The 12,779-nt window shown below is 37.3% G+C and overlaps 1 long non-coding RNA gene across 3 annotated transcripts; it reads left to right on the top strand.

Moving 5' to 3' along the window:
• The first annotated feature begins 3,360 nt into the window (after window positions 1–3,360).
• On the top strand, window positions 3,361–5,951 carry LOC306988253. 3 transcript variants are annotated; one of them, XR_013795357.1, is made up of 4 exons: window positions 3,361–3,389; window positions 3,698–3,846; window positions 4,208–4,262; window positions 5,240–5,858. It is a non-coding gene; the product is annotated as an uncharacterized lncRNA (long non-coding RNA). The 3 variants fall into 3 exon arrangements; XR_013795358.1 differs by lacking the exon at window positions 3,361–3,389 and adding an exon at window positions 5,897–5,951 and having other exon boundaries at window positions 3,417–3,846; window positions 5,240–5,368; XR_013795359.1 differs by lacking the exon at window positions 3,361–3,389 and having other exon boundaries at window positions 3,417–3,846; window positions 5,240–5,859.
• Window positions 5,952–12,779: the final 6,828 nt, after the last annotated feature.

Here is a 12,779-nt window from a genome sequence, read left to right on the forward strand (position 1 = left end):
ATCAGCGTCTCAGACAGCCGTCGTTTTTTTAGCAATCTCTGGGGTAATATATACTTTAAAACTGCATGAATTGATTACCTTGAATTGTTTTACATCTATTTTGGTGTTCATTTGATTTATTATTGTTTTTTCGTTGCTAAAAACGACGAACTAACGTTAAGACCGAGTAAGGTTAACTTAGTCATGATGGAGTCAGACATTTGTTTTAAAGTTTTAAATAGCGATGTAAGTTAAACGAGGATTTATGTAACGTTAGCGTACATAGTATACAATACCTATAAGCTACACACTCGTTATTAAATCTCGTTACATATGATGAATGTATGTAACGTTAAATGATGTATAGCCATAGCAGTTTTGCCCATTTGGGCCCCCATGAGGATTTGCTGTGGGCAACCCACTGTGGGCTAGCCCACAGAAAACCCACACAGGCCCCCAGTGGGTTAGCCCATGTGGGGCCCATAGCAGTTTTTCACTGTGAGGCCACCATGAGGGTTTACTGTGGGCATCCCACCACAACAGTACAGATAAATCATTGTTTTAAGATTAGAAGCTCAGGATTAATCAAACTATTTTAACAATCCCGTAAAATGTCATAAATGTTATTTCATTCAACAGTCCATCCCATACATAACTAAAACTGCACACAGTCAACAAGATAGCAAGACAAGTACTATCTTTACCTGTTTGCTTGCAGCTGTTCCCAGACAGACTGATAAAGTCAGACAGATCAGTACATTACAGTAGTTTAAACAACATTAGACTATTAGTCCCCCCCAAAAAAATCACAGCACTTATATTAATACATTCATAAATAACATAATATAGCAATGCATGATGCATCTTTATAAATACATTCATGGAACTATAAAACGGACAAATTAATAAATCAGTGTTTAATGAATTAGGAGCATGCGCATTGAAAGAGCAAATGCATGACTTATAAGGAACTATAAAAATGTATATAAATATAACTATATCTTCTAATTCAGTAGGTCTCAATGAGTATTTATAAATATATTGATAGAATAGTAATATTGCTCATAAAAAAGTACAAATGGAGCTATAATTCATTATAAGCGTATTATGAAATAAAATTTACTTATTTGTCACAATATAACACAAGAAAATGGTGGACTGATTTGTTTTGGTATTCGTCAGTGATCTATTTATTATTATACAATTATATTTGTTATATTAATAAATACATCACTGATGAATTTATATATTTTTATATAATGTTATATTTCTGAAACCGCAAAAGAAAAAAGTTATAATATAAAAATTATATTATAAGTAATACAGTAGATAGCGTCATCACGTGGTTAATTCTAACCAATGAGACTGCCGGAAGGAGCTGTCTTTCTGGATTCGACTCTGATTCGACTGTACCGCCCAGCTGTGCACCAAACAGGTAACGTAACGTAGACTCACTGTATTCCGGACATCACGGTATTCCGGACACTTGACCTTTTCCCGCAAATTCTATAAATAAACACTTTCAAATCACGGCAAATATATATATCCGTGTCATCTTTGCCTCATCCTCTTTCGATTCCGACCAACCTTATGTTTCTAGAGCCAGTCGTTTCAAAGAAATCAACGTGAGTTTCTAACGTACACCAATGACTGTTCAGAAAATGTCGGGGGGAGGGTTTTCCGGCAGGTCAAAATGAAGAGGGGAGAATACATCGGCTCTTAAAACATGATCACGCACCAGAAAATGACAAAAAAAAACATTCTTATGGTCTTATAAAATAACTATGAGTTACAATTTGCAAATATTTGTACTTTTTTAAGGGATATACGTTCAATTAGGCACTTTGTCAGACATGAATCACTGCACCCTCGTTAAAACACCTCGTTAACGTTAGAATTTAATGTTATCGACGCATGTGCTTCACATGAGCAATCGTCGATTAAAAGAGTGTATAGACGCTTACAAATAATAAATATACAACATGAATATTAATATAATTATTTTACCAACGAATAGTGGTTAAAATGTATGTATTTTATATTAGAAATGACTCCTCCTTATCTGTCCGAAACACAGTGAGTAAAAAATTTCAGCCGTCCGGAACACCGTGAGTCCTCACTGTAATCCGGACACTGCGTCTCCCGGCAGTTTTTTCAAGATTTCTCCAAAATGATTAGTCCAAAAATGTGTCAATCAAATTTGGGAACGTGTGGAAGGCATGTCCCCAGAGACAGACGAGCCAATCAGGTTTATCTGTCCGCGGATTGTTATCTTACGGGACTTTTTACCGTTCAAAGTGTCCGGAATACAGTGAGTCTACGTTAAGCTTTTTAAATGTCCATAGTAATTTGAGTTTTCTATTGAAATGAGTGAAACTGGTAAAAAAAATGGTAATGAATTAATTATTGGTATTAAATTACACTCATTTTATTGTTTATCTGATTATAGAGCTAACGTTACTCTGCTGCAGTTTAAATTAAACGGTTATAACGGTCGACTAACGTTAGCTGCTCGACAGTCCGTTTTTTGGTAATCTCCAAGGTAATTTATACTTTAAAACTGCATGAATTCATTACCTTTAAGTGTTTTGCACCTTTTGGTGTTGTTATAATTTGGTTTATTGTTGTTTTCCCGTTTACGCGATGAACTAGGACCGAGCTAACATTAGACACAATAACAGGTGTTGTGCCGAATTTTGACCCCCTGCCAAATTATTACCCCCCTCGTTGAAGTCAGTACCTGATTGCCTAATCCTAACCCCACCCCTAATCCTAACCCCTCCCCCACAACTAATCCTAAACCTACCAATACTAGGGGGGTAATAATTTGGCGGGGGTCAGAATTCGGCACAACACCGGGCTGAATCAGTCATGACGTTGTTTTAAAGGTTTAAATAGCGACGTAACCGAGGATTGATGTAACGTTTGTGACAATACATAAGCTACACACTCAGATTACATCTCGTTAAGTATGATTATGACCGTTCATAATTGATAGACATCAATAAACACTGCGCGCTGAAGACAGCAAATCATACAAGTTGCGTTAGGCAATTTAACTTAACGTTAAGGTTAACGTTACGCGCTTTGTAATTTTACAAAGATATGGTCATATTACTATACTAACACGACTTAAAAATAACAGACTTTATAATTCTAACTTTAATTGATAACTGAAATAAAACCATCTGTAATATTTAATTAACTTAATAATTAAATTATATCATAAGATATAATGGAAGTAAAACATTTAGGCCATGAAATAATATTCACATTAAATATGAATGTAATAATTTATCTTGAATGTATACATTTCATCAGAACGTTTGTCCATACAGAGCAATATTTGACTGAAATATTAATTTTTGTTTCTTTTTCTCCCTTTTCCTTGTGTGTAATCAGATCATACTGTAAGTATTCTGTGGGAATCACTGTCTTTGACACATTCTCAGTTTTTGCATTGTAGATTTGTCATAGACATTTACAAAAAGTTTCTTTGCACCATATAACTGTATTTTCATAAACATTTTTCTTATGTAATCTGTTAATATTTTGTGTATGTTTTCTAAAAAATGAGATGATCCTCATCCACTTAACAAATACTGTATTTGTCAGTACAGTGGTGTCATATGTAGCATACATTCTCAGATGTTATTGTACATATTCATGATAAGTTTTACTGGGTTTATAACATTAAAATTGTCCTCTCTCTTTTCAGTATTCATTGCCATCTAATCCTGATTGCAAAATTGAGCTCCAACCCCAGTTAAGCAGACCTGCACCAGTTGATCAAGTCTTCAGGATCAGCAGACACTACAGACAGGCTGGAGCTACACTCCTCCATGACCAGGACTGGACACCACTGCTGTAAGTGATCTAGCAGTCATTCTGGATCTCTGAATTATCATGTTCAGAACATATTGCAGGGGATCTCATCTCTGGCCCTCGAGGACCACTGTCCTGCAGACTTTAGCACCAACCCTGGTCCAGCACACCTGAACAAGCGAATCGAGCTCTTTTGGTAAAAAGATCGAGTGAGATTGATCAGGTCTGGACATAAACTGCAAGACAGTGCACTTCGAGGACCAGAGTTTAGAACTCCTGACATATTAATTAGTTAATACTGATGAAAAAATAATACATATTTATTTGTATAGATTTATGCAATATTTGACTAATATTCAGGTGTCTTCTCTCTTTTCTCCTTAAATGTGATTGTGTCAAACAGCTAAATAAACCGAAAAGAGAGCCAGCCAGTCACAGGTCACTGCATCTTTTTCTGTGTAAGTACATTTTTGACTGTCAGACACATTCTCAATATTTGCAATTTTTTAAATAAAAATGACATATTCATGCTGCAAGTTAAAGCTATTATTGATTTCTTAAATACATTAAAGGGATTGTTCAAAACGTTGTTCCAAATGTATTCCTTACTTTTTTCTGTGGAATTTAAAAGAAGATATTTTGAAGAATGATTAATCTGTTTTGTCCATAAAATGAAAACGGCATTGGATCCCATTCAAAAAAAATTCAATTTTCAAATTTCATCTTCCACAGAAGAAATCATGCAGGTTTGGAATGACATGAGTGGGAGTTCAAGTTGACAAAATTATTCTTTACATTGTGTTGATACTTTTTGTAAATTGTTCTCATGCTCTCATTTCACCATGCCCTCAATTGACCTATGGCTAAGCCACGCCCCCAAACGCGATGAGCCAATCACAGTGCGCATAGCTAACCCAATACACTCGGACATTCTCTGCTTCCACGTCCATTGAAATGCATTGCAGTTCGTCAGTTTTCATTAGTTTTTATATGTTTTTTCTTGTCATTTTAAGTTTAAAATGGTCAAACGGTGTGCATGGGGTACATGCAACTCCGACACTAGGTATCCCAAGAGGCTGGGCGACGTTGTGTATTTTTGACCCTTTCCCAAGCCACATCTCAACCGAGATAAGTGTCTGCTCTGGATTAACTTATGCAGTAGACCACAACACCAACTAATAGGTCAATTGGTTCACTCTCTGTATGTTTCTCTCTCAACAACACCAATAACCATACATTTGTTTTTAATATTAATAAACAACACCTTTAACTATTTTTCCAGAACTTAAATTATTCTCAGGTTTCTCCAGTCAAAGTGCATTTAGAGGTTCTCAAAAGATTCTTTGTTCCCTGTGGTGGAAATGTCCTAACCATTGGAAACCCAGCCATAACCCTTGGTTAACATTTCAATTGTTTTTTTCTTTTCTTCCTTTAGATGCTGACACAAAAAAACAGCCAGGCTGCAGCATCCGAAGTGGTAAACCATGGCTCCATAATGCAAGAGACTGGGATGGTGAAAGGAGCAGAAGAACCAGAAGACTGGAGATCTGGCAAAGATCTACTGGTATCAGAGGGGATTGATTTATTTTATTAGATGATTCATAATCCACTTAATGTGTTGTGATGTGGTTTTATAATATATATATATCTTTTTTTTACTCAAAATCTATTTAAAATAAATGCTGCTCTTTTGACAGTTCTGTTCAAACATTCCTGAATTTTTTTCTTCACGATTTACATGCTGACGACTGGATGCTAGCTACTGAAAATTCAGTTTTAACATCCCAGGGAAAAATTACTTTGTAAAATAGATTTTAAGTTGCAATAATATTTCAGAATATTACTCTTTTTGATTTATTTATCAAAATAAATGCAGCTTTGATGGGCTGAAGGGATTTCTTTCAAAAGTATTTTTTGAAAAACTTTTGAACGGTAATGTATTGTATTGTATATTTTATTTTTTACATGTGAATAAATGAAATTATTTGAAACATATGACTTCTGTACTACTTCAACTTTCAGTAAGTGCATGTATTGTGGCAAATGCAAAGTAGAACCAAACTAATCTTGTTGTTTGTTATCAATACCACAGGTATATTACAACACTGTGGATTGTCTGCAGTATGCCCACATTTTCCCCAGTGCACCCACAGTAAGCCCACACTTTTCCCAGTGCACCCACTGTATGCCCACACTTAACCCAGTGTACCCACAGTATACCCACACTTTGCCCACAGTGTGGGCTTGCTGTGGGCCCACTCTGGTTCCCATAGTGTGGGGCCCACACGTGCCCTGCATTTCACGCCAGTATCTGTGCCCTCAATGGTCCCACACGGGCCCCTAAGGGGTTTGCTGTGGGCCCACTCTACTTAGTGTGGGCCAGCCCACACTTTGGGCTGTCCCACTGGGGCCCCACCTGGGCCCTATAGTGTGGGGCCCACACGTGCCCCGCATTTCACGCCGGTATCTGGGCCCACAGTGGGCTGCCCGCAAGGGCCCCATTCGGGTCCCAAAGAAGCATGTTTGCTGGGTAGGCATCGATAAGTTACACTGGGCACTGACAGACAGCAAATCATGTAGCAGCTAACGTTAAGTTAACGTTATTATTATTTCTGCTAACGTTAAGTTACATGTGCTTTTTAAGTTATTTTTACAAAGCTACGGTAACGTTAATATTACTATCATGTTAACGCGATTTTACACAACTTTGTATGCGTTGTCTCACACACAAGCTGGCGCGTGCACCTCGGGGAGAGAGAGTGAAAGAGAAGGACTCTAGTGATTGGTTATACAGTATTTATCCGAAAAGATGATGATGACTGTCAAATAATATCAACCATTTGTAATATTTAATCAAATATTAAAATATGTAACTGAAGTAAATCATTTAGGCCATGAAATAATATTCACATTAAATATAAATGTAATAATAATTTCTCTTGAATGTATACATTTCATCAGCCCGTTCATCCATACAAAGCAATATTTGACTGAGATATTAATTTTTGTTTCTTTTTCTCCCCTTTCCTTGTGTTCAATCATATAATTGGTTCCGCTCTGTAAGTATGTATTAAGTAAGTATATATATATATATATGTCATATGACTCACTAACTGACACATTCTCAGTTTTTGTATTCTAGATTTGTCAGACATTTACAAAAACTTTCTTTGCACCATATAACTGTATTGTGACAAACATTTTGCTTATGTTTTCTGTTAATATTTTGGGTATCAAATTTCTTAAATGAGATGATCCTCACCCACTTATCAAATACTGCATTTGTCAGTACAGTGGTGTCATGTACATTCTTATATGTTATTGTATATATTCATGAATACAATTTTTAAATTGGGTTTATACCATTAAAATGTTGTTTGCCCTCTATCTATTCAGTATTTATTGCCATCTATCTAGTCCTGATTGCAGAATTGAGCTCCAACTCCAGTTAAGCAGACCTGAACCAGTTGATCAAGTCTTCAGGATCAACAGAAACTACAGGAAGGCTGGAACTACACTCTGCAGGACATTGGTCCTCCATGACCAGGACTGGACACCACTGTTGTAAGTAATCTACCAGTCATTCTGGATCTCTGAATTGTCATGTTCAGAACATATTGCAGGCGACCTCATCTTTGGCCCTCGAGGACCACTGTCCTATAGACTTTAGCACCAAACCTGGTCCAATACACCTGGGGCCGTATTTACAAAACGTTTTATCATGCACTTCGAGAACCAGAGTTGAGAAACTCCTGACTAGGGATGGGTACCGAAAGCCGGTATTAAACGGGCCCCGGGGCTGAATTTTGAGAGACCGCTGTATCGATAAGCTCGGACGTTATAGGTTCTGCTGTCGGTACTGGAGAAATTAAGAAAATACACATACTATTATTGCTATAAAGACGTTATTTTTAATAATTTTTTATCTCGCCATCCATTTCTAGCGCACAACACGACAGCCCTGCTTAATGAGGGACGACGGAGGACAGAACTAATCATTCAAACGTAGCCTGGTTATACTTTAGATCTGTGATATTAGTCTGATTTTATTTTAGATTTCAGCTTCCAAATATTATAAAAATAATATATTGAGGTAAACCATTAAAAACTATAGTAGCATTCTGTCCAGTGCAACTGCCTTCTCTTCGCAGCAGTGCGCTGTCATTTCTCCCTATAACTCATACTTAACGACAGAATCAGCACGATCAGTGATTGTTGTAAAATGCAGTCTAGCTACTGTTGCTAAATAATAATAATAATAATAAAAACAGCTATTAGTCAGTAAAATGATCCGAACTTCCCATCACTCACTAAATTAACGTTATCTTACATCATTTCTAAACATTTTTATTTCGTTTTGTGAACCTTTTTATAAAACATGGCCATTTATTTTTATTTAAAGGGCTTGTCTGCTATTGTAGGCTAATTTAGTTAATGTAAGCAACTAATTTAGACGCAAGAACTGGGTGCCGGTGCGGTGAGATGTACATGCTCGGCCAGATTCGGCTCGAAGTCGTGCTTCTTCGGATGCGGAGCCGTGCACGCTAAAAAGCCGTGCACTGCGCTTGTGGCCTTGTGCACCCAACGCGCTCGACCACCCACACCGCAATGACAACATTTTTGCCGCGCGCACCATCGCGCTCGTGCGTCCGCACATAAATAAGAGATGCTTTATTTTCAGTTTTATAGATGGTTGTCTTATTTGTTTACATCTTACTTTATACACTTCAGGCTGTTGCAGCTGCTCATGGGAGAGACTGTATGATACTAGGTGGTACAGACTGAGACATGCACAATAAAAAAATTGCCTTCTGCATTTTTGTTTTGATTTTCCCTCCATTGTACCGAACTCGTACCGTACCGTGATGTCTGAACCGAAGTATGAACCGAACCGTGACTTCTGTGTACCGTTCCACCCCTAACCAGCGCAGGGTTTTTTTTTAAATCAAGTAGAATTTCTATAACTCTGTGTTGAACTGATAATCACTATTTTGTGTGTTAAACACAACCAATACAGACAACTTCATTATAAAGAAAAATAACAAATCAGAATAATATATGATCATAATCTATGACAAAAATGCTATTATAAACTAGATTAGTGGATAATTCAGCAGTAAAATTTACTCTAGAAAAATCACATGCACAACAATTTTATAAAATCTGAGCATTTAGTAAAAAAAAAAAATGTTTAGTGGGGAACAATTAAGAGACATTTGGCTCTCATTTATCAATCTTGCGTCGAAACGGGCGTATATGTTGGCGTAAGATTATGCTTACACTCCTCTCACCGCCTGATTTATGAAGCTGTGCGTACCTTTGAAATTCAGGTGTACGCAATACCTGCCTCTTGATAAATGCCGCGGCTGAAAACGATCGTCATTAGATTAACACGCCCCTTTATATTCACGTCTCCGCTTCCCCCACGCCCTCATTTTACGCCATGGACACGCGGAAGACGGCAAAGAGGAGAAACTTCTCCGGTGGAAATCCAGTTTAAATCGCTGGTTGGTTGAGCAAATTACCTATCACAATGCATTATTTTACAGCACGTGTTTTGAAACTATTAGCGTTGAATTTCGCATGACATCACATGTTTTTTTAGTAAAGATGGTCAAAACGGTGGCGTTTTAGTAAAGACGGTCAAAACGGAGGACTTAGAAACGATGACGCAGAGGCTCACGCTCGGCTCTATGATTGGGTGTCATCAGTCATGGCGTATCCTTCCCTGATTCGTCAGACACCCATCACATGACCCGTCCCCGGGAATAAAACATACAAAAACAGCCGGGACTACGTAACGTTAGTGACTGCAACATGAATAATGAATTACAAGCGTTACTGACGTTGATGCCTTTGCTAGCAGCTGTTGTGCAAGTAAATTCTGCATTTTACAATCCTAACTCTCTACATGCGCCTGTTTACACCGGCACGCGCATGCCCAGTGTTGGAGAGTGGTCACGTGATCCGCGGTTTCAGTCGTTTTAATGTGGACGGAGATCAATTCTAATACGCCGCTAAAACGCTGGTGTGGACGGAGATCGTGTTCGTTTTAATTCTCCGTTTCTAAACTATCCCCCTTAAAGGGATAGTTCACTTTAAAATGGATATCACCTACTACAAGTGCGGATATCGCTCATATACATTTTTTTGACGACGTAGTTAAAGGGATAGTTTACTTTAAAATGAAAATTCTGTCATCATATACTCACCCTCAAGTTGTTTCAAACCTGTATGAGTTTCTTTCTTCTGCTGAACACAAAGGAAGAGATTTTGAAAAATGTCAGTGACAAAACAGTTAACTGGTCCCATTGACTTGCATAGTATTTATTTTTTTCTACTATGGAAGTCAATGGGACCAGTTAACTGTTTTGTCACTGACATTTTTCAAAATATCTTCCTTTGTGTTCAGCAGAAGAAAGAAACTCATACAGGTTTGAAACAACTTGAGGGTGAGTATATGATGACAGAATTTTCATTTTAAAGTGAACTATCCCTTTAACTACGTCGTCAAAAAAATGTATATGAGCGATATCCGCCGCGTTACTCTGTCCTGTTTAGAGCTCAGATTTCTCTGCCCGAGCCGATATTTATTTATTTAGTAGACCTTCCTGAAATTAAAGCACTGTGTAGGACTATATAATGTGTATCTTTATTTAATTGTTTATCTTTGTTTAATATATATATATTAGGGCTGTCAAACGATTAAAATATTTAATCGTGATTAATCGCATTAAAGGGTAACTAAACCCCTGGTCAGAGCCTGACTCCTAATCTATCCTATCCTAACTGATGCAATACTATGCTACTAACTAACTATGCTTCTAACAATACTACACTAACAACTATGCTAATTAACTACCTAGGCTACACTAAATAATCTAAATAACTATATAAATGCTATGCTAAATAGATTCTAAAATACTCTATCCTGATCGTTTTCAATACTCGCAATTCCAACTCCTGACTCGCTACAGTGGTTTTGACGAAACAAGATGGTTTTATACTGCCAAGGGCGTGGTAGCTCGTACCAAGGGCGTGGTGAGCTGGAACCTGCTTACGTCACGTACCACCGCAAACATCCAATAGGAAAATTCAACTGCAGTAGCACCGTTCAACCTGAAGAGGGCAGCACTCAGACGTTTTACATCATATATTGTAGAATTAAAAAACTTTCAAAAAAGTTACTCGAATCAATGAACAGCATTAATAAAGCCCCATTCTTACAGATCATTAACTAAAAAAAGTTGGTTTAGAGTTAAGTTTGCCTTTAATGTCATAGTTATTTAACTCGTGATTAATCACACATTTTTATCTATTCTAAATGTCTCTTGATTTCTTTTTGTCCCATTATTTTTCTCATTTTAATGCTCTTATCAACATGGAAAAGTGGATCGGCTTGCTTTGTGCAAATGTTTTTTATTGAAAACAACATTGGCATATACTGTGTTCAATTTCACACTCACATTCTCACTTGGAGCAAATAATCTCTCACACAATGTAACTCTGTCCATCAATAAAAGGGTGAAAGAAATACTGACGAGGTGACGTTACTGATATTGACGAGTGGGCGTAGAAACGCATCAGCTGTGTGTGTGTGCTTGACCATCAAGTGGTATTTCAGACTGGACGATGATAGCTCAGTTCACAACGACACAACACACAGATCACTTTGGTCTTGTCAATTGAACCATTTGGCAACTTTTTAAAAATAAACTTTCCATTCAGAATCTTATTGGCATCCAATTCGTCGTCTCGCGCTCATCATTCCTCCACTCAAAACGTAACGTTAAAGGGGGTCGCACACCGGACGAGAAGCGCAGCACCTCGTATTCACCTCGTGGTGTTGTAGTTTTAATAACGTTATTTGTTGTTGCAAAAGCATGTGAAAAAACGACAAAGTTTGCTAGGCGTGATAAAAATGTAAATAAAATCGTGATAAAAAATTGACGCCGTTAAAATGGGTTTGCGTTAACGCCGTTAATAACGCGTTTAACAGACAGCCCTAATATATATATATATATATCAGTGATGCGCGGGTTCGATCGAAAATGCGGTCACCCGCGGTTACGAGTCATCCAAAAATATTTTTAATGATATTCGGGTCGCTGTCGGTCGGGTCCTTTGAAATAAAGATGCCAATTAAACCTTTGTCATTTATATAGTACTAGACTCAATGTTCTATGAAATACATAGGTCTACACTTTATTGTCTGACTAACTGCGCGAGGATGACGCACGAGCTCAGTCTGCAGATGAACGTGGGAAATCCTTATTTACCTTTTGAATGTTGAGCGCGTTATTAACTTTTGAATAAAAGCTGACAAAATGCCCGATTTCCCAACACGTTGAACTGAGCAATGTCATTGTGCCATTTTAATAGGCTACTTTTAAACCCATATAGCTCAGTAATGTCAGTTTTATGTATTTGCTGAGAGGGGGAAGGATTTTTGTTGGGAAAGTCCGGGGAGAGACGCACACGTCGATTAGACTGGATAAACACATGCAGCATCTTAATTGTTAAGAAAATGAAACGAAATAAATTAATAAATCAAGCCTTTATTACAAAACACTGGCTATATCATACAGCATTCAGAAAAATGCGCACCCCTAGTTCCTCCGTCTATGGCAATGACGTTACTATGAGTATTTACTAGCTACTTTAAAAAAACGCGGGTCAGGAAGCGGGTCGGGTACAATATTTTCTTTCTCTTTTTTTTGCGGTCCGAGTTGCGGACGGGTTAGTTGAAAACGTCGGTCGGGTGCGGGTTGTTTATACATTGACCCGCGCATCACTGATATATATATATATATATATATATATATATATATATATATATATATATATATATATATATATATATAAAACAAAAAGAACCGATAAGAATACTGTTAAAGTACCGTATTGATAAGCAGTATCTGTAAGAGTAGTAATACTGTTAAACCCTTAATGATACCCATCCCTACTCCTGGCAT

Source organism: Phoxinus phoxinus, assembly GCF_949152265.1.
Source record: "Phoxinus phoxinus genome assembly, chromosome: 20".
Taxonomy (NCBI): Eukaryota; Metazoa; Chordata; class Actinopteri; order Cypriniformes; family Leuciscidae; genus Phoxinus; species Phoxinus phoxinus.